The sequence below is a fragment of the Fukomys damarensis genome, unplaced genomic scaffold, assembly GCF_012274545.1.
Source record: "Fukomys damarensis isolate Sample0158 unplaced genomic scaffold, DMR_v1.0_HiC HiC_scaffold_7, whole genome shotgun sequence".
In the NCBI taxonomy this organism is placed as follows: Eukaryota; Metazoa; Chordata; class Mammalia; order Rodentia; family Bathyergidae; genus Fukomys; species Fukomys damarensis.
Window position 1 is genome coordinate 34,362,343 of NW_022900919.1, and position 25,139 is coordinate 34,387,481.

At 35.4% G+C, this 25,139-nt stretch overlaps 1 long non-coding RNA gene across 1 annotated transcript in view; it reads right to left on the reverse strand.

The window, feature by feature from the left end:
- The window catches only part of LOC104869071, a 133,277-nt gene that overhangs the window by 77,441 nt on the left and 30,697 nt on the right, over positions 1-25,139 (reverse strand). Inside the window, exon 2 of the long non-coding RNA XR_004516142.1 lies at positions 22,344-22,438. This is a non-coding gene — a long non-coding RNA (uncharacterized LOC104869071). The remainder of the gene's footprint in view (positions 1-22,343; positions 22,439-25,139) is intronic.

Consider the following 25,139-nt stretch of genomic DNA (forward strand, 5'->3'; position numbering starts at 1 on the left):
TGTGTGTGTGTGTGTGTGTGTGTGTGTGTGTGTGTGAGTGTGTGCTTGTGCTCGTGCGCATGCCTGTTATATGTTCGATGCATAACCCAACTTTCTTACTACAATTTCTCTCCATTCCATGGTTTACTGGAGGAGAAGCATCAGCTAAGAATATAAAATTATTTTAACTCTTCTACTCCTTTAACCTATCCCAGAGCTTCCTAGGCAGCACTTCTTCAATCCCTTGACTTTGGCCTCGGCCACATGACTTGCTTTGGTCATGGAACACTGTCTTCTGTGACGTGTGCAGAGGCTTTCAATGTGCTTGTGTGGTTTGTTTTGCTCTTTTCAGTTTTCCCATCTGCTAGGAGAAGCACAGATTCCATGTACCTCTTCCACATCAGCCTGGGTCCGAGAATGACTGACACGAGGAGTAGATACAAATATGAGCCCAGACAAGACACCTGCAGGCCCATGAGAAGGAAAGAAATTTTGTTTTTGTGTACAATTAAGATTATGGAGTTGTCGCTTATGCAAAATTTTACACTAGCAAGTTGACTGGTAAGGAAGCTACCTTCTTTAAATATAACTTGATTTTTATTCTGTTTTATTTGACATGTGCAGTGATTTGCAACATGATATAGAAACTCTTCATCCCTGATTCCTCTGCAGGTTGGATGAGCATTGTAGTCTAATCACCCTCCCTGCTTTGCCTAGCTCACTTCCACACCAACAAACAAACAAACACAGATATAAGGAAGCCCAATTCTTGGTACCTGTTTGTCAAAGGAACTGGATTAACAGTCTTTTATCCCTGCATTATTCCAGACTTACAGCGTTTTTCAGTGACCATTTTAAAATCACATATATTAATAGGTAGAAGTTATCTGTATTTTCTGACACTTTTTTTCAAGGGTACAAAGAAATTCAGGGGTCATCCTTGCATGCCCTACAGGGGTCTCTCATTTTGAACTCTTGGGGTTTAAGCAGGGATATCTCGTGAGGAAGCAATGCTATATTCTTTAACACAAACTGGCATCATAATAGGAAAAAACAAATCCAGCTTTAGGAAACACAGAGCTACCTGTAAGACTTTGTGTGAAAGCTATACACTTCATGGATAGGCAAGATGAGCTGATGTTTTGAAATTTCATTACAAAGCTTAAACACACCGAGGCCTTGTGGCCCCATGGTCCCTGGATTAGCTCATGAAGTGACTGGATTAATAGGACATAGGTGGATTTTTGCAATTATACAACTTGGCTTTATTTCCCTAAACTCTGAGGGATTAGAAGTTAGAAACAGATTTTAAATAGATCAAGTACGTGTGCATGTGGAGGCTCTGTGTGTGTGTGTGTGTGTGTGTGTGTGTGTGTGTGAAGTAGGCCAGTTGTGTATCCTTGACTTTCCCAGTAGTCTACACAATGTGTGACTCAAGAATTGTGTCTTGTGCATTTAGTACTGAACACTGCACCCCAACTCACATGTACAAAGGCGACTGAACCACAGTGTCCTTGAAGGATTAAATACTTATGGAAAATGGCTGACAGGCTGAAGCCACTTTTCAGTGTGAGAATCACTGGCAATCTTGCATGCTCAGCAGTTGGGATCCTTCCACTGTTATGTCCAAATCAATGTTGATACTGAGCACTTAACTCCAGATGGAATTGAGGTGGAAAGGACACACCACCTCTCAACAAACAAGTGACCTCAAACACCACTGAACTTCTCTGAGGGCAAGAGAATGGACACCATTCTGTGTGTCAGCACTCAGGCACCCACACACTTGAGAACCCCTTGGCTGAGAGGCCACTGGCTGGGCTTGTTGTTCTCACAGACACAGCTTATCCTCTGCAGGCCTTTTCATTCAAGCTGGATGGCTTGGCCATTCATCACAACTACCGTACACAAAAAGGTCTACTGCAAAATGGCTTACCTGTGGTTTCTGTGCTGAAATAACATCACGATGTTATTTTAAGGTAGAAGATGTTTTTGAGAAAATAGTATTCAGCCTTAAATGATTAATAAAAAGCAATTGATTCATTAAAACAAGTATGTGCACTAACACCAAAACCTTTAATACTTGCTTTTCTCAACAAGAGGAACAGCCATTTGGATAGAATTCAATTTTACATTCCTTGCTTTACAAATGGAAAGAGTTTCTGTTCGGTTTATTTTGTGATGTCTGGCATGCAAACCTTCATCTGGCTAGAGTAGTTTTTATGAAACGCAGGACAATGACACCTTGAAAGGTGGTGACAGTATATCCACTTGAAAAGTAATTGCTCCTGGCTTTACCTACAGTACATTCAGAGCAACAAATGCCAAGAATAATTCTAATCCAACTTGAATAGTCCCTTAGCATTTTAGGGAAACAGGATGAAAAATATGAGCCCAAATTGTTATTTATAGCATTAAAATTTAGTCTTTGTAAATTATTATATATTCTGTGCTCACTCTCTGTTTCAATCTCTCTCCTTTTCTTTCAACACCTAAAGTAGCTATTATTTTAAATATTTTTTATCATTCCTTGATTATTTCATTTTTAGTTTTTGCCATGCATACAGTTCTAAATAAAATATTGTTTAGTACTGAGTTTATTAAAACTGGAATAATTTTTGTAGTTCTAGCTTTTGCAATGAATATAATTCTCATTTTAAAATTCATCTGTTTGTTGCAAAAGCTGCATTTAATTACTTTTCACTACTTCTTATTTTTTTACAAATATGATATTCAGTGTTGCTGTTAGATTTATAATCCAGATGTGACATGTGCTGCAGATGTTTTTCTTCTAGTTTAAATTTTGTTCTCATTTTTCAAATAGTATACTTAATAAGAATTCATAATTTTAATTTTGTCAAAATTATTCATTGTTTATATTTAATACATTGTAACAAGTGTATGTTCCTTTTGTGAAGTTATAAAGATACTCTTCTAAATATTTCAATTTTTTTTACATTTGTCTTCAATCCTTCAAACATGTTTTTGTAGAGTCTATTTTATTAAGTGAATGTAAATTCAGAACTTTGTTTTTCTATGTTAATTTTTTATCATTCTACAACAACCTCTAATCTTGCTTTTTGTTTTAAAATCTTTTTGATTCATTTTAATATAATTATACTGGACTTCTTTGCCTTATATATTTTTCCTTATGGCTAAATTCAAATGTTTCATGCTCTGATATTTTGGTTGTTTCTTTACAGAAATATGTAGGTAGATTTAAGAAAATCTGACCATAATTCAAGAGTTGGAGGTAGAGGTCATTGGTAAAATGTGTGCTTACCACTCATAAGGTGCTGATTCAATCCCCAGCACCAAGAAGAAAGTTAGAAGGAAGAAGACAGAAAAAGAAGGAAGGAAGGAAGAAGGAAAGAAAGAAAGAGAGAGAGAGAGAAGAAAGGGAGGAGAAATAGTTATATTTTAAAACTTTCACCCAGAATTGTCCCTATTATAATATTATAGATATAAAGGGTCCTTCTTATGAAAATTATAGATTGCAGTCTGCCATACAATTGATGATTATCATAGAGATAAAAACAAAAGAACTTTTTATCTCTACCCTATCTTTTAGAACTCATGTGGACACAGTCCTAAAAATATACAATCTTGTCAATCATCTAAATTCTTATGAAGAAAGCCTCCAAAGAGAAACAAATATGGTTTTATAAAATCTTATAATACACTTAACACTATGTCATATGGAGGACTTATCTAAGCCAAGTGAATACCTAATTACTAAACCATTTGACAATTTAGCAAGAAAAATGCCCAGTTGTAACTAGAGAGAATGTTGAGAAATGCATACACCCCTTTCCAGCCCCGAACACATCATGGGAATATTTTCTCCTCTCACAAAGATTAGTGAAGCATACAGTTCTGAAGGTCTAGACCCACAGAAAAAAGTAAAAAAAAAACCTAAAAAGGAAACAAAGGCTCCATGCTTTTTGGTTCTAAGAGTCCTCTGGCCTTGGATGCACTAATTGCATGAGTTGGTGATGGTGACCCTAGCTTCTGACTAATTTAGGGTGGTGGGAGCTGCACAGACCAGACTCCAGTCCATATGTCTCATACTCCAGCAGGCTAATTTAGCTGCCTGTACATAAACAGCAGAGAGAACAAGAGAAACAACCCTAACAGGCAAGCACATTTTAACCTTTCCTCGAATTACACATGCTAACATGCTACATGTTGAAATAAGATCTATAATTGGGCTTAGAATCAGACAAGGCAGGCACCAGAATGCTTTAGGGCAGAGGGTGAGGGTAGAGGTAGGGGTGAAGTATTGGGTCCTATCAAGTCTACCTCAGAGAACAATTCACAGATAACAGCAGTGAATGAGCACAAAGACAAGCCTGAAACCCTTAAAGAGTCTAACAGGGAGCCACTGACCCCACGAAAGGCAAGTTTGAGCTGCTCTCTATGAAGGACAGGCTTGCCCTTTAGCCTGAGCCCCTCACCAATCTTTGCTTGCTTTTTGAAGTGCTGGAGCTTCCAATTGCCTAGAATCAGTTTTAACAAGGAGAAGAAGCAACCCAGAAGAGCATAGTCCTTTGTCTCACATTACTTTTACAACAGGAAACAACCTTGATAAAGTGACATTACCCATAAAGGGATGGTATATTTCTTCTAAGGAATAGAAAGCTGTTTGGAGAATAAGACAGGTCCCTTGTAACTGCTGTTAGGGAAGTGTTGACTTTTGATTTGCATAAGCTATGGCTATCTCCTTTGAATTTCATAAAAATTGCACATTAGTAAGTACAGCAACCTAGAGAGAGGGGCACAGATGGGTTTTGGAGGCAAAATAGCAAAATACTAAAGAGCTGTTTTCAGGATCATGATATTAATTGATTCCCATTTTTGTATTTTGACACATTTATTATTTTAGTGTGTGTGTGTGTGTGTGTGTGTGTGTGTGTGTGATAGTCACATCACAAAAGACATATAATTCTACTTTGCTTAGGTAACAGTGTTATCTTGATGTATGTTTTTTGCATCCACTGTTAGAAAACAGGGCAGTAAATCTGAGGCGATTCAGACCCAATCTGTGTTGCCATGGCAGAATGAAAAGCTAGAATTTCTGCACATATTTTAAGCTGCCTCCTTCCTTAATGCATTGTGTCATGTTCGCAGCGGTTCCCTCCATGGAAGATGTGCACATCGGCTTGGAAGAAATCATGCTCCTGTGTATTTGCCGCCGACTCCGTTAATCTTGTTAGAATTTAATTTCCTTTGATTTAATGTGGTGTTATCACCAGGTGCTGAGTGGCCCTTCCCTATCAGTATCTATGAATCCTGTTAGTCCTTCCCAGACTCCAGATGTTCCGAGTATCCCGAGGTCACGTTATTCTGAAGGAGTATTTGCTCTTAGGTTTACCAGTCAAGAGAGCGAAAGCGAAACTTTTGCACACAGACGTCTTGTTTGTGTTTGGCTGAGTTATAGGACTCGGGCAGCTGGGTGGGTGGCCTGAAAAACTCTTAGCAGTTTTCTGTATTTTCTGCATTTAATAAGTTCAAAGAGCGCTTTTTAAAAAAGAGCTTTAAGTTAAAATGTAAGGTGTGCTTCTTTGGTGAGCAAAGTGCTTAGCCATACAAATCATGGGAGATGGTGTTCTTTCAGTTTTACCAAACAAAGCAGGTCCTTTTCCTAGGTGTGACCTGCATTCACCATTTGTCCTAGGAAACTCTTTCCAGTAGTTATGAGAATTTGTAATGAAATCAATTCTCCCAAATGCCAAGTTCACTGAGATCCTTTGTTGTACTCCAGGCTTCCTCTTTCTGCTCCTCTGTGGGCCATTTCCTGCTAATTATCTTCCTTCTTCAAAGACAGGAAAGCCAATTCTGTTCACAGTCTCTTTTGCCACTTGTTAGCTCCTGTAATTAGTTTTCGCAAAAGTTTAAGAAGATACTATGGGAAAAATTGACATATTTGTGGCATCTATAGATTTCAGACATTAATTAAAATACGTCCACTTTAGTACTAACAATCAAGAGGTAAGTTTATACTAGTAACTTTTTAAAGGTTTAATTTAACTATTTCACTGACATCAATTTGGTCACCAGAAGTGATTCAAACAGTTTTCATCATGCTGCGATTTAAAGATAATTAAGATACTTTTCTTCAAAGCAATAAGAGTTGACTGTCAGATGGTTTTCAAGGATATCAAATATGAAAGCATTCAGATCAGTTTTATTTTAAAAAATCTAGGTGGCAATGAGCAGGTATCAGCTTTTTTCTAAAAAGGGGAAAACCAGCTTTATTAAGCACAATAATTATTTCTATGTTTGATAGTAGAATGTTTTGCTAATGCTATCAGGGTTTTTGAATATTTGAGAGGAGGTAGACTTTGGGATTTTTATGCTCTAGTTCTTAATTTATAAATATTGACAAACATTTTAATTAAAATTAATTTTGAAGTTACACACCTGGCTTTGCCTTCTCTTATTCCCTTTTACAAACAAAAGTCCTAGATCAAATTAATACTGGCAATTGGGGGCACTGCTCATGGCTAACTGCAGGACAGATTTGTGACTGTTTAGGGAATAATAGCTTATCTACCACTGTCTGCATATCGTACTAAAGATGCATGTTGTTATTTGACCAGCAAGCTAATATTTAACAACTGGCTTAAATAAAGTAAGTTGGGTCAACCCAAAGGGTAGTAAAAGAATATAAAAAGCCACAGCCAGCTGATGAGAGATGAGTATGGGAGCTGTGGAAAAGTAAAATATCTCAACCTAAATATATTTCCTTGGCATATTTAGAATTGGCTCTTCAGAAAAACTGCAGACCTCTGCAGATACAAGAATGGCTCTGCAAGGCTGCCCTTTTGTAGAAGACACTTACATGACTAACCACATCAGTGCAGTAGACAGACAGCAGATGTAAGTAGACTTTTCTATTTCATAGCCTTCTTTCTGCCTAGGAAGGATCTTTTAACAAAAAGAAAAGATCAGGAGTTTGACACCTGGCCCAGACAGAAATGACCAGAGACTTTGTCTACTAACGAAATACCCTGCCCACTGTGTAGTCCAACCCAACTGTCCATAGCCCACCACATCTGCCTCCCCTGTAGGAGCCCAAGCTCTGTCCCTTTGTTTAGCTCTTCTGTAAGTTTCAATCTTCTTGATTTTCATTGGAGTCTCATACTCTGTATATAGTTCCTGTGCTTCTTCACATTAACACCTTTGTCATTTTTCCAGATAATCTGTTAGCTGTGTTAGACACAAAAATTATTGAACCTTCAGAGGAAAAGAGTATATTTAACACTTTCCTTAAAAACCTGTTAAATATTATTTTCCTCAATGCTCATCAATTCATAATTGGAATGGACACACTGGAACAGAGGACAGATTATTAAGAGAAACACAGACAGAAGTTTCTCAACATGCACTTTTCAGATATCCGTGGGCAATACCCATGGGATATCTAGTTCTCAAAGACGTATACTTAGATGTTGGGTTATGTAGCATCTTCAACAAAGACCAGTAAAGTCTTAAGAGAATGACAGAATAAAGAAAAAGGTTTTGAGTCTCTAGAGGTGGCAACTTGTGGGATGGGCTTATAAATATAGATATAGGTCATGATAAAAATATCGTAAAGTTTGTGTACGTTGATTCCTTTCTTGCCATCTCCAGACCTTCAGAGTCAATAGCCATCACTGGTCTAGAGCCCTCAGTGGTTAACTTCCTGGAATTCTTCCTGGAATAAAGAGGAGATGAGGTATCTTTCTTTTTTGGATATCTATGTCCTGATTTAAGGCAAGTAGAAGGACAGAGAACATTCCTGCATCTCCTTCTTCTAACTGTACTTGTCTTTGGTTTAATAGTCTTCATGCTTAACAGTCATATTTTGCACCATAATTAGCTCATTTAGGTCTCCCATGTGCTAAACAGGGTAAGAAAGTTGAAAAGAATAATGGAGACAGTGGGCCAAATAAAGTGAAGATGTGGAAATATGAGCCTTAGGAGAGGGAGATGCTCAGATCTCATGGTTTTCTATTTTCTTAATTATTTTCCACTGAGGCTAGCATGTATTTTCTGTATTCGGCCTTTACAATTTCTCCCTATCCATCAATAATTTTGCTCCTTTTACACCATAGAAGATATGTAAATATATTGAGAAAAATATATAGTAAATAAATACATATATAAACATAATAAATCAATCTTAACAAATGATGCTTGCTATAATTATATTAAAATGAGTTTAAAGGACTTTATGACCAAAAAATCAAGGTTAGAGTTAGACAGGCTCTTTGTGTAATTATCAGAAATTTTAACTTGGAAAATAGAATTTTAAATACAAAACCCTAAACTAAGATGCTGATTGAAGCTGGGATCCACTTTAGACCAGATGGCAGTGGGTGACATGTTCCTTTAGCTCAGGAGAGAAAAGTGGAGACTGGATTCAGACAGGCCTATTTTGTTTTCCCCAATTAGTTATAAACAAATATTACAGTGTGACACATGGTAGTTTTGTACATTTCTGTTCTCAACAATTTATGGATTATATTGTCAGAAAAAGTCAAAAACTTATAAAGCTTTGTAATAAGTGGGGTGTAACCTGGCAGCTAATAGTAGAGCTTGAAAATGTTTAAGGCACATTATGATAGAAGTAAAAGGAAAAAATAGACTAATGCACTCATATAAGGAGATTTTAATGCAGCTTTCTCTATATGATAAAAAAATGGACAAACAATAGTCAGATTCAGCCAAAGTCTGTGATATGATTACTAAATCTCACCAAATTGGCATTGTTACTGCAGCCAACACCATCTTAATATATTTTCACCTACATGCACAAAAAATTTTTGGCAAAATGGATTGCATGCTTAGCACAGCTAAGCATGGGACCAAATTATATACAATATGCTCTCTGGTCAGAGTAAAATTCAGCTAGAAATCAGTAACAACATCAAAGTAGGTATTTTTATATTTGTGGATATTATATAATGCGCTTCTAAATTACTCATGGGTAAATGAAAAACAGAAATAAAAACTTATGGAGCTTAGCTCAATCTATCAATAAAGTTAAGTTTATAGCCATTTGTATACAGCATAGAAGAGAAAAATAAGAATTATCTAAACAGACATCTCAAAATGTTAAAATAGTAAATTAAATATGCAAAAGAAAAGGAAATATTAAAGATTGAGGAAGACATTATTGAAACAGCAAGTAAGTATAAAATAGAAAGGGTCAGCAAAGCCAAAGTTTGCTTTTTTAGGAAAGCTAATGAAATTAATAAACCTCTCACAAGAAATAGAAACAGAGAAAGATACAAAGTACTAACATATAGAATGAGAACTAGTACATGTTTACAAATAAAAAAGGAGAATATTATGAGAAACTTTCCATCAGAAAAGAAAAAGTTAGATACAATGGAGAAACTTCACAAAAAATAAATCTTACCAAATCTGATAAAAATCTAGAAAATGCAATGATTATGATAGCTCTAAGAATATATAATATGAAAGAATTCTTCCAAAAGAAAATTTCAAATTCAAAGTTGCTTCCCCTGTGACCTCTGCCAAATATGCAAGGAAGAAGTAAGACCAATCTTGCACAGATTATTCCTGGTAATAAAGAGAGAAGACACTCAATTGACCTTTTTTCTTTTTCCTTAGGCCTCCATCATACCCTTGAAATCAACTTAAAATCTAATGAAATCTAATGTAATAATTTGGAGGACATTTTAGACCAATTTATTTCATGAATGTTGATACAAACATAAACAAAATGACAATGAAAAGCCAGTAATATAAAACTAGAGTGGTTCATCCTCCCAAAGTGAGGGCTGTTCCAGGATTGCCCTGGTGGTATATGTTCAGAGCTGAATCAATATAGTTCATCACAGGAAAAGAACAAAAGATAAAGTATCTCAGAAGATGCTGAGGAAGCATTTGACAAAACTCAATATTCATAGAATAAATCTCCTAGCAGACTAGAAATAGAAAAGAACATTTTGACCTAGTAGTGTCTAACCAAGCTTTCCCTGCAATATTAGGATGGATACCTGTGATCATAATTTTTGATCATCACTGTACTGGAAGCCTGGTTAGTGCAGTACAAAAGAGTTTCTTTTTAAAAAGATAATACAATCAGAAAGAATAAATAAAATTGTCATTATTGGCAGAATAAAGGGACATCTATGTAGAAAATCCAAAATAATCTACCATTAGACTGTGTTAATAAGTGTCTACTGCAAGGTCAGGTCACTAAATGCTGTATGAATTTGGGGAATAAAACCATTTCAATTCTATATTCTATTAAGAAACAATTACAAATTGATTTTAATTAATATTTTCACTTAGACACTGACAATGCTGAGTAATTCCTGCTAGATTTGTTTTCTTTCTCTTCATGGAGAGCCCAAGATTGGTACTTTAAACTCCATTCATACCCTTGTTTTTGTTTTAAGATTTTATTCCTTTAATTTATAATTTTTATTATTATTATTCAAAAGTAGAGGTTTTCTTTTTTTTAACAAATCCTTCATTGTTTTCTTTTTTTACAGTGATTTCAGTGGTATAGGCTGGGCACCTATAGCTCCAGCTACCAGGGTAAAATAATAAAGCTTCTAGATGTAATGTAAGAGAATACACTCATGTAACTGGAGGAGGAAGTGATTTCTTAAACAAGGAGCAGCAACCACAACAAAATAGATGGACAGACTGGGAGTGTAGCTCAGGGACAAAGCATGTGGGCCAGGCCCTAGATTCAATCCCTACATCCCAAAAATAAAAATGAAAGGAAATTAATTAAAATTGGAATCTTCTGTCATCAAATACCCAAGAGAATGAAAAGCAAGCAAGAAAGTGGCTACACATACTTGCAAAACAAATAACTATATTAATAAAATGGTTATTTAGAAGAAACAAATGTTATAATAGATCAATAGGAAGGGGTAAAAAGCCAATACAAAAGTGAACAAAATTCCTGTATGCTTATTTCACAAAAATGCTACCCATGAGACCATTAAACATATGAAAAATTGCCTGAATTTACTAGTCAACATGGAAATACAAATTAAAGCCATATTGCGATACCTAGCTTTACATATCCGATTGCCTAAAACTATTTCAGTGACAATGTCTAATGTTGATGGCTGTATTTCTCATATGAGATGTGGTTGAAATAAGTCGTTAATGTTTAAATGTTAAAATTCATTACAGTAGGACACATTGCCATTAATTCCCTTCGAAATACTTTTCCTCACATTGAACATGAATCCCCATCATTCTTGCTAATTTCTGATGTAAGTCTAGAAGTCCTCTATACTTGGACACTAGCGTAGGTACTTTATTGTAGGGTTCTTATACTCCTGGATTAACTCACCACTAGAGATTTCCAATATGAAACAGATTTTTATATTCTCACTCCCTCATTGACAATATGAATAAGGTCCATGAGAGCTGTGGCTATAACTTGTGTCTGTATGAAGTACGTAGGTGACATTCAACGGAAAGGCAGGTTCATAAAAAGATGATTGTGTGTCCTCATTCACCTTATTCACCACCAGACCCTTCAGAGTGCAGCTTCTGGCTCCTGTCCAAAGTCAAAATAACCTTGAAAGATACACGTTTTGCATCGGTCCGGACATGGAGGCAGCTACAGCCGTGCAACTGAAGACACTGACGCATGAGGATTTCCAGAAATGCTCCTGACAGTGGCAAGAACGATGGGACAAAGTGTGTTCGGAGCTAGGGGAAAGCATTTTTGAGGGAGATTAATGGCGGTGTGTCTTGCACTCTAATAATTTTTTAAAAGTTTAAATATCCAACATATTTTTGATAATCCTTCATACATTACTGGTGGACAAATAACATAGTACCCCACTTTGGATACTGACAGGTTTTTTTATATAAATAAGCATTTATTTACCATTTGACTCAGCAAAAATAGTGAGGTATGTTCAATCTCATTGTCAGCAAAAATATCTGCATGCTTGTATTATTCATAAAGTATGACCATAGTAATGCATAGTAAAATGGCATAAAAGCAATAGTTGAAAATAATCATACTTTATCAATTTTTACATTTCTGACTGGTCTGTTTTATCATGAACAGTCTACATACACATCATAAATTTTTTAAGTAAGGATGCCCTCACAGTTCTACTAACTTGAGAAGTTTGCAAACACTTTACAAATAACTATAAAACATCACATTAAATTAAAAATTTACTAATCTAAGTATTTTATTTATTTTATAGACAACATCATGCTATTTAAAGGATCAATAAAATGAGAAAGACTGGCATTAAAATCATGCTTCTATATTAATTATTTGTCCTGGTCCACGTTTTTAATCTATCTTCTCTTTATCTTATCTATAAAATAGGCAATAATTAACCCTAATTGCTGCTGAATAAATTAAATATTGGAACCAAAAGTACTGAGCACATGCGTGACACAAGATGGTTGACTAGAAATTAACACATCTTTGTCCAACTCTTTCCTGCTAATGTCATTCTTACCTTCAGTGGTAGATGATGTTTGTATGAACTCTACCAGGAAGGAGGTATGGAAGGATAATTCTCAGTGTCCAGAACATGCAAGGCACCTCTCAGTCACAGTGGCCTCTGAATAAAAATGACATTCCCTGGCAATTTGCATAACATGACACCCATTGAGTTGGACACTAACATAGGTACTTATTATAGGGTTCTTATACTCCTGGATTAATTCACCACTACAGATTTACAATATGAAATGGATTTTCATATTCTCCCTCCTTCATTGACAGTGTGAATAATGTCCATGAGAGCTGTGGCTATAATTATTTCCTAACTGTTGGTGACATTTGGAGATGAAAAACATTGACATATCCCATTGCCAACTTGCATTACTCTTTCTTCCATTATGACACATAAACCTGAAAAATAATATCATGGTTATGTTTGTCTCATGTTTTACATTCGAGTCCTATCCATTTCATGACTATTGCATTTAATCTGCCTCTAGATTCTGGTCCTAGAAGAAACCAATATGTCTTGCCAAATTATTCACCAGGGTGACTTCTGCATTTGAATTGCCTTTTCATCTTTCTTAAATTTTACAAAAGGACTTTGGTGTCTTTCTGTTTCAATTTCCTGGTAACATTAAAGTTCAATTTTTGCACTTGACATCCCCACAGTGGTCTGGATTAATGGGCAGCATGATTTGCTGATGTCCTCTAAGCCTTTTGCTCTTGATTATGAAATTATAGTGTTTTTTCTGCAAAGGAAATAGAATGCATATAGTGGTTCAAGTGGCACACAAAATCACATAACTAAATGAAAAATTAAGCTATATCATTTCCAACCATAAATCCCCACTCTCTGTCAACAGTATATATATATATATATATTTTTAAATAAATAATTCAACATATTTCAGTTGAAATGAACTAAAGGCAAAATTTCTCCTGTATAGGAAATCATCATCTCTCTCCAAAACAAACAGCAATTTTTATTTATAGTACTTTATGGACCATGATGCACTGGTCTATAAATAGGGGCATAGGAACTATCAGAGTTTCAATCCACCATCCCAATGGGTTCCTGCTTAGAAGTGACTTCTTCCCAACCCCACCTCAAAAATCCCCAACTCTTTGCACTTTTCCAACATATTGCAGCAGGGACCCTCAATAGCTTCATATTCACACACTCTGATCTCCTCATGACTTTCTCCTTTTCCCATAACTCCTCAGAGAATAACTCCCATGCTTGAACATCAGCCACCTCTGCTGTTTGTCATCAACTCTAGAAGTCTGAGACACAGTCAGCCCCGTGACTTTTTGGCCCATGTTTCCCCAGAACACACGGTGGCCAGGCTGTAACTTTTCACCAGGATTTCCTGAAGTTTCAATACAATGGAAGAGTAGTACGATTCAGAGGTCATTTAATAGCAGCAATGTAAATAGAGTCCTATCTAATGTCTCAGTGTTCCCAGCCACCAGAGCTCTCCAAGCTATAGAGTAAAGCAATAAATAGTGAAATAAAATATTTTGGATTTAGAGTGAGAATCTTGTGTATGCTTGTTTAAAATCTTTGTAATGGGATGAATCTTTGCAACAGAACTACATTCTCGAAACCTGCAACATAACAACCACTGCAAGCTGCTAGAATGAAGGAGTGAATTCGACTCTGTAGCTTCAGGCTTGCAGATTTCTTTTTCTCACACTTCCAACCTATAGGACTGTGAGAGAGTAGATGTCTGTTATTTTAAGCTACCAAGATTGTGGTAATTCTTCTGCAAATTTTCATCAGTTTGCAAAATTAACCCCTTTTTTCCAGGGACTGAATTCAACACACACTGGATGAAAGGCTTGGCTCTTTCCTGTGAATGGCACTTATTTAATTGAACTCTGAATGGGTGAGGTTAGGCCCCAGATCATCAGTGTTTCAAAATACTCAACATTTAGGTGTTGCATCTTTTACCTAGAAAATGATAATCTGCAGGGTTGTTGAGGCAGTGAACAGTTACTCTGTCTCAACCATGTATAGAGCCATGCACTGGCCCAACAACATTTTGTGTGTTATTCTTTCAGGTACCTTCAGAGAAACAGAAACCCAAATTCTATGGTAAGTCAAGGTCCTAGGAGTCTCTAAAGTTCTGTCTGCCTTTCTATCCCTTGAAGGGTCTGTGGTGGTATTTTATGAAAGAAACTGACTCTTATCTGATGCTTTCAACAATCACATACTCCTTGACATCATTCAAATTGCCTTTAGCTTTACATGAAAAGTCTGGATATACTTGTAAAACCATCGACTTGTGCATAGAAAAGGAGTTTACACAAAGCAAAATAAAAGGTTCCAATATGGATCAACCTCTGCATACATTTATGATTAGAAGAGATCTTGGTTTTATTTCTTATAGAGTTTACACACAGAGGAAAGAAGAATGAAAGGGTTTGTGTGGGCATTTGATTACCAGGATGACTAATAAAGAAACATCAATTAAGCCGGGCGTGGTGGTGCAAGCCTGTAATCCCAGTACTCGGGAGGCTGAGGCAGGAGGATCCCTGTGAGTTGGAGACCAGTCTGGGCTACATAGTGAGTTCCAGGTCAACCTCAACTACATAGTGAGATCCTGTCTCAAAAAACAAAAAACAAACAAAAAAAATCAATTCCCTTCAAGAGAAATTTGAGAAGAGGCTTATCTGGGGTGTGCATCATCCTCACCGTGCCTGGTATTCACAGATCCGTCTGCTGCCCTTTCTTGCATGTAGCTTTTATGGACATTTAAACAGCATCCACATCTGCCTCACTCTAGATCTAAGGCTGCACAATAAAAATCTGAATTTGAATCTTCATGGAAAAAAGTTGGGGTAATGAAGATGTGAGTTCATGTTCAGGTTTAGTCACTTCTCAGACATGATGGTTGTCTACATTTTTTGTAGTCTGCAATTGTTTACCCTGCTGAAACGGCGAAGCTAACATTTTATAAACAGAGCTGCTGTAAGAAAGAATGCAAAGATACAGTGAGGCAGATCCCCTATTGGTATATAGGTACATCATGACATGAGCGAGCACAATTCTCAGTATCTTACTACACACATATAATTATACACAGTAATAATTTTCGGTAATCCTTCTTATAGATCAGAGGTCAACAAACGCTTTCAACATAGGACTGTATAGTAGATATTTTAAGTTTTTTTCATCACGTTGTTCACTGTCACAGTCACTCAACGTGACATTTCTAGTGTGAAAGCAACCAAAGACAATATTAAATGAATAGAGTTTGGCAGTGTTACAATAAATTGTTTTTAAAAACACTTTGCATCTTAGATTTGGCCACTGGGATATGGTTTTCTGAATCCTATGATAGACCCTCCTTGACTATGGCAATGATATATTTAGTTGGAAAACATAATGCTGCCCTATGATGTCCACTGTAAACATGAAGCAGTAAGTCCTGAATCCTGGGTTCTACTAAACTGTTCCCATTGAAAATAAATGTATTCATAACACCAGCTGCTTTATGTTTATTAATCTTACTAAAGATAAGAAAATAAGATTTTGCCATACATCGTTCTTTCACTTGTTTTTTGGCACACATGTGGCAGCAGACTGCTTGTTAGGACTGAACGTGCTAAATGGTTCGCCATCACTGTGTGGTTGGACACCCTTATCTGAAGTCCTTGGGACAAGAAGCGTTTTAGATTTTTTTCAGATGTTGAAATACCGCTTTTATTAAAATATCTTGGGAATGGGACAGATCTAAACACAAAAACTTACGTTTCATATACACCTTGTACACATGGCCTGAAAATAATTCACAGAGTATTTTAGTAATTCTATGCTTAAACAAAGGTTAATAGAATGCAATATTTTTCTTTTAAAGTTTTAGATTTTAGATGGTACTGAATTTCAAATTTTCAGATTAGGGATGCTCCACCTGTAATACTATACGTTTGCTGATCCATCTCCAGGATCAACATACCCTATTTTCTTGACTTTATCCTTTAAAAATTGTTTTTGAGAATAACAGATAACAGCAAGTTCATGGATCTCAAATATCAATGAATGTTTACCTATGCATCTTGGCAACTTCCCCTAGATCAAGATCTATAATAGTCTCATTCCTTCCGTTACTACTAACCAACCATTACTGAAGGTTAGTTATTAATTCTTTCAGAAGATTTTAAAATATCCAAGCAAATATCATAAACAAATGCTTACTTTTCCTCTTATATTCTGAAAAGGATAAATAAATGTGTTAGGCATAGTGTTATCTTACAAAAAAATTATTTCATGTTACCCTCAATGGAACATTTGATGAACCGATCTTTTTGCAGAAAACCCACCAGATGCCCAGGTGTGCAACCCAAAACGCGATACTTTCTGATTGCTAGAGTTGTTCTCGCGGGAAGGATTTGCCATAGGCAGAGCAGGTGTGAGAACTTCAGTGTCTATCCAGCACAGACCATCAGTCTGATAATTTTGCATTTTTGCCAAGAGTTTCCAAATTTTGCCCTTGACACTTCTTAATGGAAATATTTCCAAGCAATTTGCACAAATTGAATTTTCTATCTCCAAAATTAAGTATTTTAAACAAACATTTGAATTTAAATCTTCTAAAAAATAAACTGTGCTTAGAAGTCAGAATTTTGATAGTACATTTCTACAAAAAAATGATGAAATTTAAGCAGCTTTTAAACTTTCAAAAGCTTCATATATCCAATTTGTTCTTAAGTGAAGTGTAACTATAATATGGATAATAGTAAATCATGCACGAATCCCTACATATTACTTTTAAAGGACATTAGTTTGTATTTCTAATGTCAATTTTATATTTCTTTTAAAAATTTACTTAAGATGCTGAAATTTAACCAGTGTATTATCATTTAAATTTATTATTATTATTATTATTATTATTATTATTATTATTATTATTATTACCATTTGCTGTACCAGGGCTTGAACTCAGGATCTTGCACTTGCCAGGGAGGCACAGTGCCACTGAGCTGTATCGCCAGCCCTTAGCCAGTGTATTACAGACTTAGAATTTAACAGAAAGAGTTAGAATGGCTATATTTCTCTGGACAGACATATGTAGTGATGGATAATGTTGATTGAAGTCTAGCACATGTATGTACCTGCTTGTAAATATAGAGTACCATTTAGCTATTGAAGCGTAACAAACCACTCCAAATCATAGTGATTTAAAAGAAACTTCATCAACTAGTTCGCAGTTTCATGGGTAAACTTGAGTACGTCTGTTTATTTGAAAGAGTCAGCTAAGCATGTCTCTGTAATCAGCTGGAGACCAGTGAGGGCTCACTGCACTTGCTAGTCCTCAGAGCCAGTTCCTGCCTTCTTCTCCAGCTGAATTTAGAAATTTAATCAAGCTAGTCTGGCCTTGCACTCTACAGTGAAGGTCAAGGGGGCGTTGTGTAAGGCATCTTGAGGTCTAGCTATAGAATAAGCCCTAGCACATCTCTGCCACAATCATATTAGTCAAAGCAAATGAGAAGATTAGTCTTCCCTTTCCCTGAAGGGTTATGGGAACAGATTCTACCTCCTGGTGGTAAAACTGTAATACCACATTGTAAAGAAATGGAGTAGCAGTGAGGTGAGGTATAAAAATATAATAAAAATAAATATGGGATATAACAAAAAAGAAACAGAAAAATCTGATCTTACAAATGTGAACTCTTTTAGTTGTTTTTGGATTTCAAATATAAGTATATTTCTTTTCTGTGGGAAGTTTTGTTAGAAAATGTAAGTGATACAATCAACAAGCATATGATATTTATCAAATTAATAAAACCAAGGAGTTTATAAATCATAAAATTTTGAGGACAGTTTCTCAACTATAATATGTAACTTTGTTTTATTTGTAAATACAATATTTCAAAAATATTATATGAAAAGAAAATGAGAAAGAACATATAATGTTTGAAGATCATATCAAACTAATAATGTATTTGGATTATCAGTCTGTGTTGCATAAATTTTTGTTTATTTCATATCCTTTTTTGCTGTCATATATATGCATACTTGAAATTTTTATTTCATATCTTCATTTCTTGTTGTCATATATGTTGGCAATCTTTAATAAAAATAAAAATAAAAAATATTTATTTATATTTTATAAAAATTTTCCACAATTGGTGGTATTACTTTATAGTATCCAATCTTTTACTTCAGTGACAAATTTTTATGTACAGATTGAATTTCACCATCTCACATAGTTTGGCCATATTCTTCAAACTACCTATCTCAAAAGAAATTAAAAGTGATTTGGACTTTCAATCCAGAGCAAGGGTAAGATAGAATAATTAGGGCTAGACTTCTGCTACCACCTGAAACAATTAATAAGGCAACATATAGGAACAAAACAAGAAAAAGAATATCAGGCAATAAATGACAGTGGTCCCTGAATGACAGGACACAAACAAGGTCGGTCCAGTGATTGTTTTTCCTCCATGCCTGGAGGGTTTCCAGTCCATGATATAGGAAAGGCAGACAGAGGATAACAGCAGTAGATCATTTAACTGAGAAGACAGAGATGAAAGTCTTGGAAGTTCAGTCCATTAAGAGTTTATAGAACAAAGGGCCAAAAAGTAGAAAACTAAATGAGCAGAAGCTTCCATTTGAGTATTGCTTAGCTCTGTGTGTGTGTGTGTGTGTGTGTGTGTGTGTGTGTGTGTGTGTACTGGGATTAAGGATGTGATGCTGGGATAAACAGTGCAATGCTATGATTAAGGGTGTCCTACCCTGGCTGTGAGTGGTACCTACCTAAGGGTGGGTGGCTTGCATGGAATATAAGGGACAGAAGGTGGGCCCCCACCATTGCTTGCTGCCACTTCTGCTAGTTGGCTGCTGCTGTCTCCTGTCTGCTTTGCCGCATCCCTCTGCCATACTGTCCTGATTTGGAGCCAGTGGATTATGGATTGGATTGAAACCTCAACAAATGGTGACCAAAAATAAACCTTTCCTCCTTCACCTTTAGATATCAGACATTTTGTCCCAGAGGAGAGAAAAGTGAGTGTGTGTGTGTGTGTGTGTGTGTGTGTGTGTGTAAACATCTAAAGGTGAAATCTACAGTGTCTGAGAGAAAAATTGTACTGGATAGAATTAGCAGCAGATTTTACCTGCACAAGAAACATGTAAACTTGGATACATAGCAGTAGAAACAATGAAGAAATGAAACTGATTAAAAGAGAAAAAAAATAGTGACTAAAAACAGAGCATCAGTGAACTGCGGAACACCTTTGAGCAGCCTTATACATGAGCAGCCGAAGGGAGGAAGAAGAGGGAGGAAGGTTAAAATTATTCAAGCCATAATAACCGAAGATTGTCCACATTTGATGAAAATCCACAGAGTGCAGTACTTTGAACTATCGAAGCCCTATAACTAAGAAATAAATAGGAAGATATGTTATAATCAAATTACTACAAATCAGGAATACAAAGAAAAGCTTTTAAAAGCAAAAAGAAATGAAAGAGAAAGAAAGAAAGAAAGAGAAAAAAGAGAAAGAACAGAAAAATGACATTGCATATGAAGGAAACATAAGGATGGCATGAATACACAACAAGCATAAATAATCATTACCAAATAAAGTTTATCTCAGGAAAATAAGATTGTTTTAGCACTGGAAAATCAATGTGTGTCACTATATCACACAAATAAGTTCGAAATACCATGTGACACTCTTAAATCATATAAAATAAAACATTTAATAGAATTCAACCTCTATTCCTGATACTCTCAGTGAAGTAGGAATAAAAAAAAAGTGCATCTATCACTAACCTAAAAGTAACATAATACTTAATAGTTAAAGGCTGAATGCTTTTCCTCTTGGGTCAGCAAAAAGGCACAAATATTTGCTCTTGGAATTTTACTCAACATTACATTTCAAAAATCTTACAAAATCTTAAAAATCACCAACAAGACTTTAAAAGGCAGTTGATAAGGGTTTGGGTATACAAAATATTTTCAGAGAACAGTAGAAACAAGAAATTACCAAAGGATATGGCAAAACTTTTGGGGGTGATTAATGTGTTCAATACCTTGATGCTGGCATTGGTTTTATGGATTTATACATGTGTCCAACTCATCAAATTGCAGAGTGTGCGTGCTATTATCAATCCTACTTCAATAAAGCTTGTTTAAACTAAGGAAGTGATATTCTTTTCATACACTTTCTATCTTCTTGTGGGGATTTTGCCTTTAAAATGCACTGTCGAGCAATGTGCAAGTGAAATTAGTGATTAACTCTGAACTGTGAAATATTGGCAAAAATACCTTCATTATATTATAATTGAGAGAAGCACCAGTGGTCATTTTCTATGAGAAAACAACCACTTTAGGACACTACATGAAGTCTCACACTCTCCTGTGATTGCGCCTAGGATGCCTTTATCTAAAGAACCCATGAGGTCCCCTAATTCCATCAGGGTTCATAACATTTTCTCTGAAATGCCCTTGACACTGTATCCATATGAATAGGAATAATCATTACTCAGTTAAAACATAGATTCAAAGAGTCACACAATGAAAAAGATTTCATAAGTCAGTGGTTTTAAGCTTCTCTAAACATTTTATGATTCCATAGAGATATTTCAGACTTCTTAATTTTCTACTTCAGATTTTGCTTTTTAAACATTTTAAATATCCCTTTAAAGGGACAAAGCAAACCACACACAGTGAAGCACTGGTTACTCTGAGGATCATCAAGGCTACTTTGTGAGCAACTCATTTTTTTATGCAACTCAGTAAACAGAGCCTTCCTGCTGTCAGGTTAATTAAAGTGCATCCCGAGTTGGTACAGCCCCCCTGGGTTTCTGGGTCTGGGGAAAAGGTGTTGTGGATATGAAAGGTTGCTGGTCTGCAATGACCTTTCGTGGCTTCAGGCCTGTACATGATGACTTACTTAAAATTATGCAACTAAATTCAAGTCTACAGAAGGACAGCATGCTCCATTAAATACAAACAAGACCCAAGCATATGGACCCCATACACCTTTTCTCTGTGAAATCCCAGTTGACTGTGCACCCACAAGAGAGTGTGTAGCATGCTTCATTACAGCAAAAAAACTAAAATTTTGCATCCATTCTATAGTTAGTGTGATTGTTAGCCCTTATATTTTAGTATATTTTTTTTCTTTTGTGGTTAGACAATTATCATTTGAGACAGAAGTGGATTATGAGTTAAATACAGAATATTTGAAATGAAAATTTGGTGATGAATGTGGGAGAATTTTTACCTAGCACACTGGAAATAAGACAGTCCAGCTATACATTTCGTAAAATTTAAAACTTCACAGCTGCTATCTATTAATTTTCCAATAGAGTACAAGAACCTTAGACTCCAGAACAGAAAAATCTTCCTAGCTACTTCAAAACTTAGATCTCCCTTCCTATATTTCCAGGAGAAGGATCGGAGGGGCTCCATTGACCCCTGGATGCAAGGAAAACATCTCATCATTTTTCCCATGCTCAGCTGAGACAGCCATTTGACTCTGTGACAATAGTTATAATTGCTATTATGGCTCAGATTAAGAATGTTTACAAAAGAAAGTACACTTTTCTTGCAAAAAAATTCTATGGCCATCCCTATCAAGCTAAAAATATGTAATTTTTAAGCAATATAAACTTAGCTGAAAATAAGTTTCACTTGATATAAATTACAGCATTGAATATTGTCAAAATGTACCAAAGGATAACAATATAACCTATAAGCTTATATTTTTAATTAATATAATTTAATGCCTTTTTCAAAAGTCTATTTTAATAGCTGAAAATTGAATAGCAGTAGCTTACATAGAACACATCTAGATTATATATATATTACATAAATGCATGTATATATTTAATTTCTTTGTTGTTCAGTAAATGTAAGCATTGGGCTCATATTTTCATGTAGATTACCTTTCGTATTTTGTAGGGGTCTCTTTTGGTCCTCTTTCACCTCTCGGTCTCGTTTTGTTTTATTTGCTATCAATCTGCCTCCATTCTGTTATATCCTGTAAGTAAGGTAAGACTTTTTGTTAACAAATTTAATCATCTCTGCTTTTCAAAGGACCATTCAGCCTTCTCTCACCCAGCTGTAGTATTGATTTGATTCTGCAACCATCCCTTACATTTCCATTTAATTTGCATTGCTTCTGAACTTCCTGTCCTTTTTTCTGTAGACACTGAGGTGCACTTCTAGCTCCTGCAGTGATTACCTTCAAAATGCCAGTGGCCATTATCAAATACATATTTCTGTGTTGTATGCAAGGAAGTTTACCACTTACTTCCCCTTACAGAGAAATTCTCTTCCTCCATCCACAACTCACAGTCCAACAAAAGGATAGCTTTACAGGTTGTAATTTATTTTGTAAAATTTGCCTTATTGAGGAATAATTGAGTACAATGCATAAATGTTAGAGACACAGGAGTTTTACTTGTGTGTGCAACCTGGAAACTACCTCCAAAGTTATGGTACATAATATTTTCAGCAACCTTCACAGTTCTTAGATGGCGTCTCAATCCTTCCCTGACTTTAATGTAGCCCTTAGCCTCACTGTTCTTGAACTTTCTATAAGAGTAAGGTGTGTGTTCTTTTCTATCTAGATTCTTTTATTCTGCATGTTTCTGACTTTCATACATACAGTTAACAGCAAGTCATTCTTTTTGTTATTGATTGAACTGACACAGCTCACTCATCCATTTCCCACTGATGGACAGCTCACCTATTTCCAGCATGGAGGCAGAGTGAATCACATGTTACTTCAATCTCCTTGTGCTCTTATTTTCTCTGGACATATGCTGAGAAGTGAAATTTCTTACAACTTCACTAAAGACTGTCCAACAATTTTGCTAAGTAGCGTTACAAAGTTGACTTGATCCACTTCAACTCTTGACACTGATGGTCTTGCTACATTTTAGGTATACAGTACAGTTACATTCATCATTGGGATCTTGTACGTTTACATGACAGGTCTTGGTTCTCATTTTTTCCCCTTATCCCTGACCTCCCTTCCCTATTTACAAATACTTTATTTCCATTTTTTCATTTTCTCATATTTTTTCTTTTCCCTTATTTCCTTTCCTTTAGCCTTCCCACTTCCCCTACACCTTTAGCCCTTTTCTTCCTATTTCACATTGTCAGTTATACCATTAGGATCTTATGAACTATTATATTTTTTCACACCAGAGAAACTATTCAGTATTTACACATGTGTGACTTTTTTATCTCACTTAGGAGTATATCCTCAATATGCATCCATTTTCCTACAAATGAGACTAATTTCTCATTCTTTATGGATGAGTAGTATTCCATTTTATAGAAAAACCACATCTTCTTTATCCAGTTTCCAACTGATGGGCAAATGGACTGTTTCCAAGTTTTAGCTATTACAAACTGTGCTGCTATAAACATGGGTACGTATATGTCACTCTGATATGATTCTTTTAATTCTTTTGGAAAGATACCCAGCAGAGGGATGGCTGGGTCTAATGAAACCTCTAGTCCCAGCTCTTTGAGGTATCTCCATATTGATTTCTGTAGTGGTTGTACCATTCTACACTTAATTTTAGTCTTTCAATTTATTGATATAGTAAATCAACATTTGCTCTCACTAGTTATTCTCATATCTTATTTTGTGATATAAGTTTAAATCATTTCTAATTTTTCTTACTGGCATTTTAGGATGGTAGGGTATTTGTAGTACTTGTATCCTTAGGAATATATAAAAATGGTACAGAAAGAACTCATCTAAAACCAATATTATAATTATTACTATAAAAAGTAAAGAAGAAAAAAATTTTAATGTGCTCTTGAAATAAATTTAAATGTTAATAACTAATAAACATGAAAAGAAGTCTCACCTCAAAGTTTAGGAAGTGTAAGATCAGTTAAAATATAATAAACTACTCAAAACTTTTATTAATTGTGGAAAAGCATGACATATTTGCAGGCTGATGAAAAGAAAGAAATTGAAAATCTTTACAGGCTACTACTGGTGAGCATGCAAATTGGAGCTACTGTTTCAAAGACTTAAAATGCTCTGAGGATATCTAAAAATTTTGAAAGTGTGTATTACTAAAATTTAGCATTATTTCTGCATGTTATATTTATACTAGAAGAAATTTACAAAAGTGTTGTGTGGAACCTTTTATAAAAACAAGAATTTGAAAACATGAATAATCAACTATAGAGAAATAGATACATAATTGTTCTAGAGTATTTGATGTGGATGAAATATATAGATTGTTTTTCCCAAGGGACAGATCTTAATAATAATTTTGAATTAAAATCAAATGATGCATTATAAATAAGGTGATTTCTTTACAGTGATAAGATGTCCTGCTGTCTAAAGACAGAGACATTAGTATTTCCTGGGGACTTGTTAGAAATGCAAATTATTGGGCCTAATCTCAGACCTACTAGATCAGAATCTTTGAGGTAAGGCCTATTAATCTGTTTTAGCAAGCCATGAAGTGAATTCCGGTGTTTTCTAAAGCTTGCTGCCTATGTATTACAGTTATGTTGTCAGAAGCGTGACTTTCTCAGGATTTTGGAATCCCAAATAAAAAATTGAAGAGGACACACGGAACTCCAGGTACAAGCCTAGATTTATAGCCAGGATATGCTCCTTAGAGTGGGAGTCAGCCAGGGCGAAGAGCTCACAACCCCAAAGAATCCAGATGTCAGAGCCTATATGTGGTTTTTACAGGAAG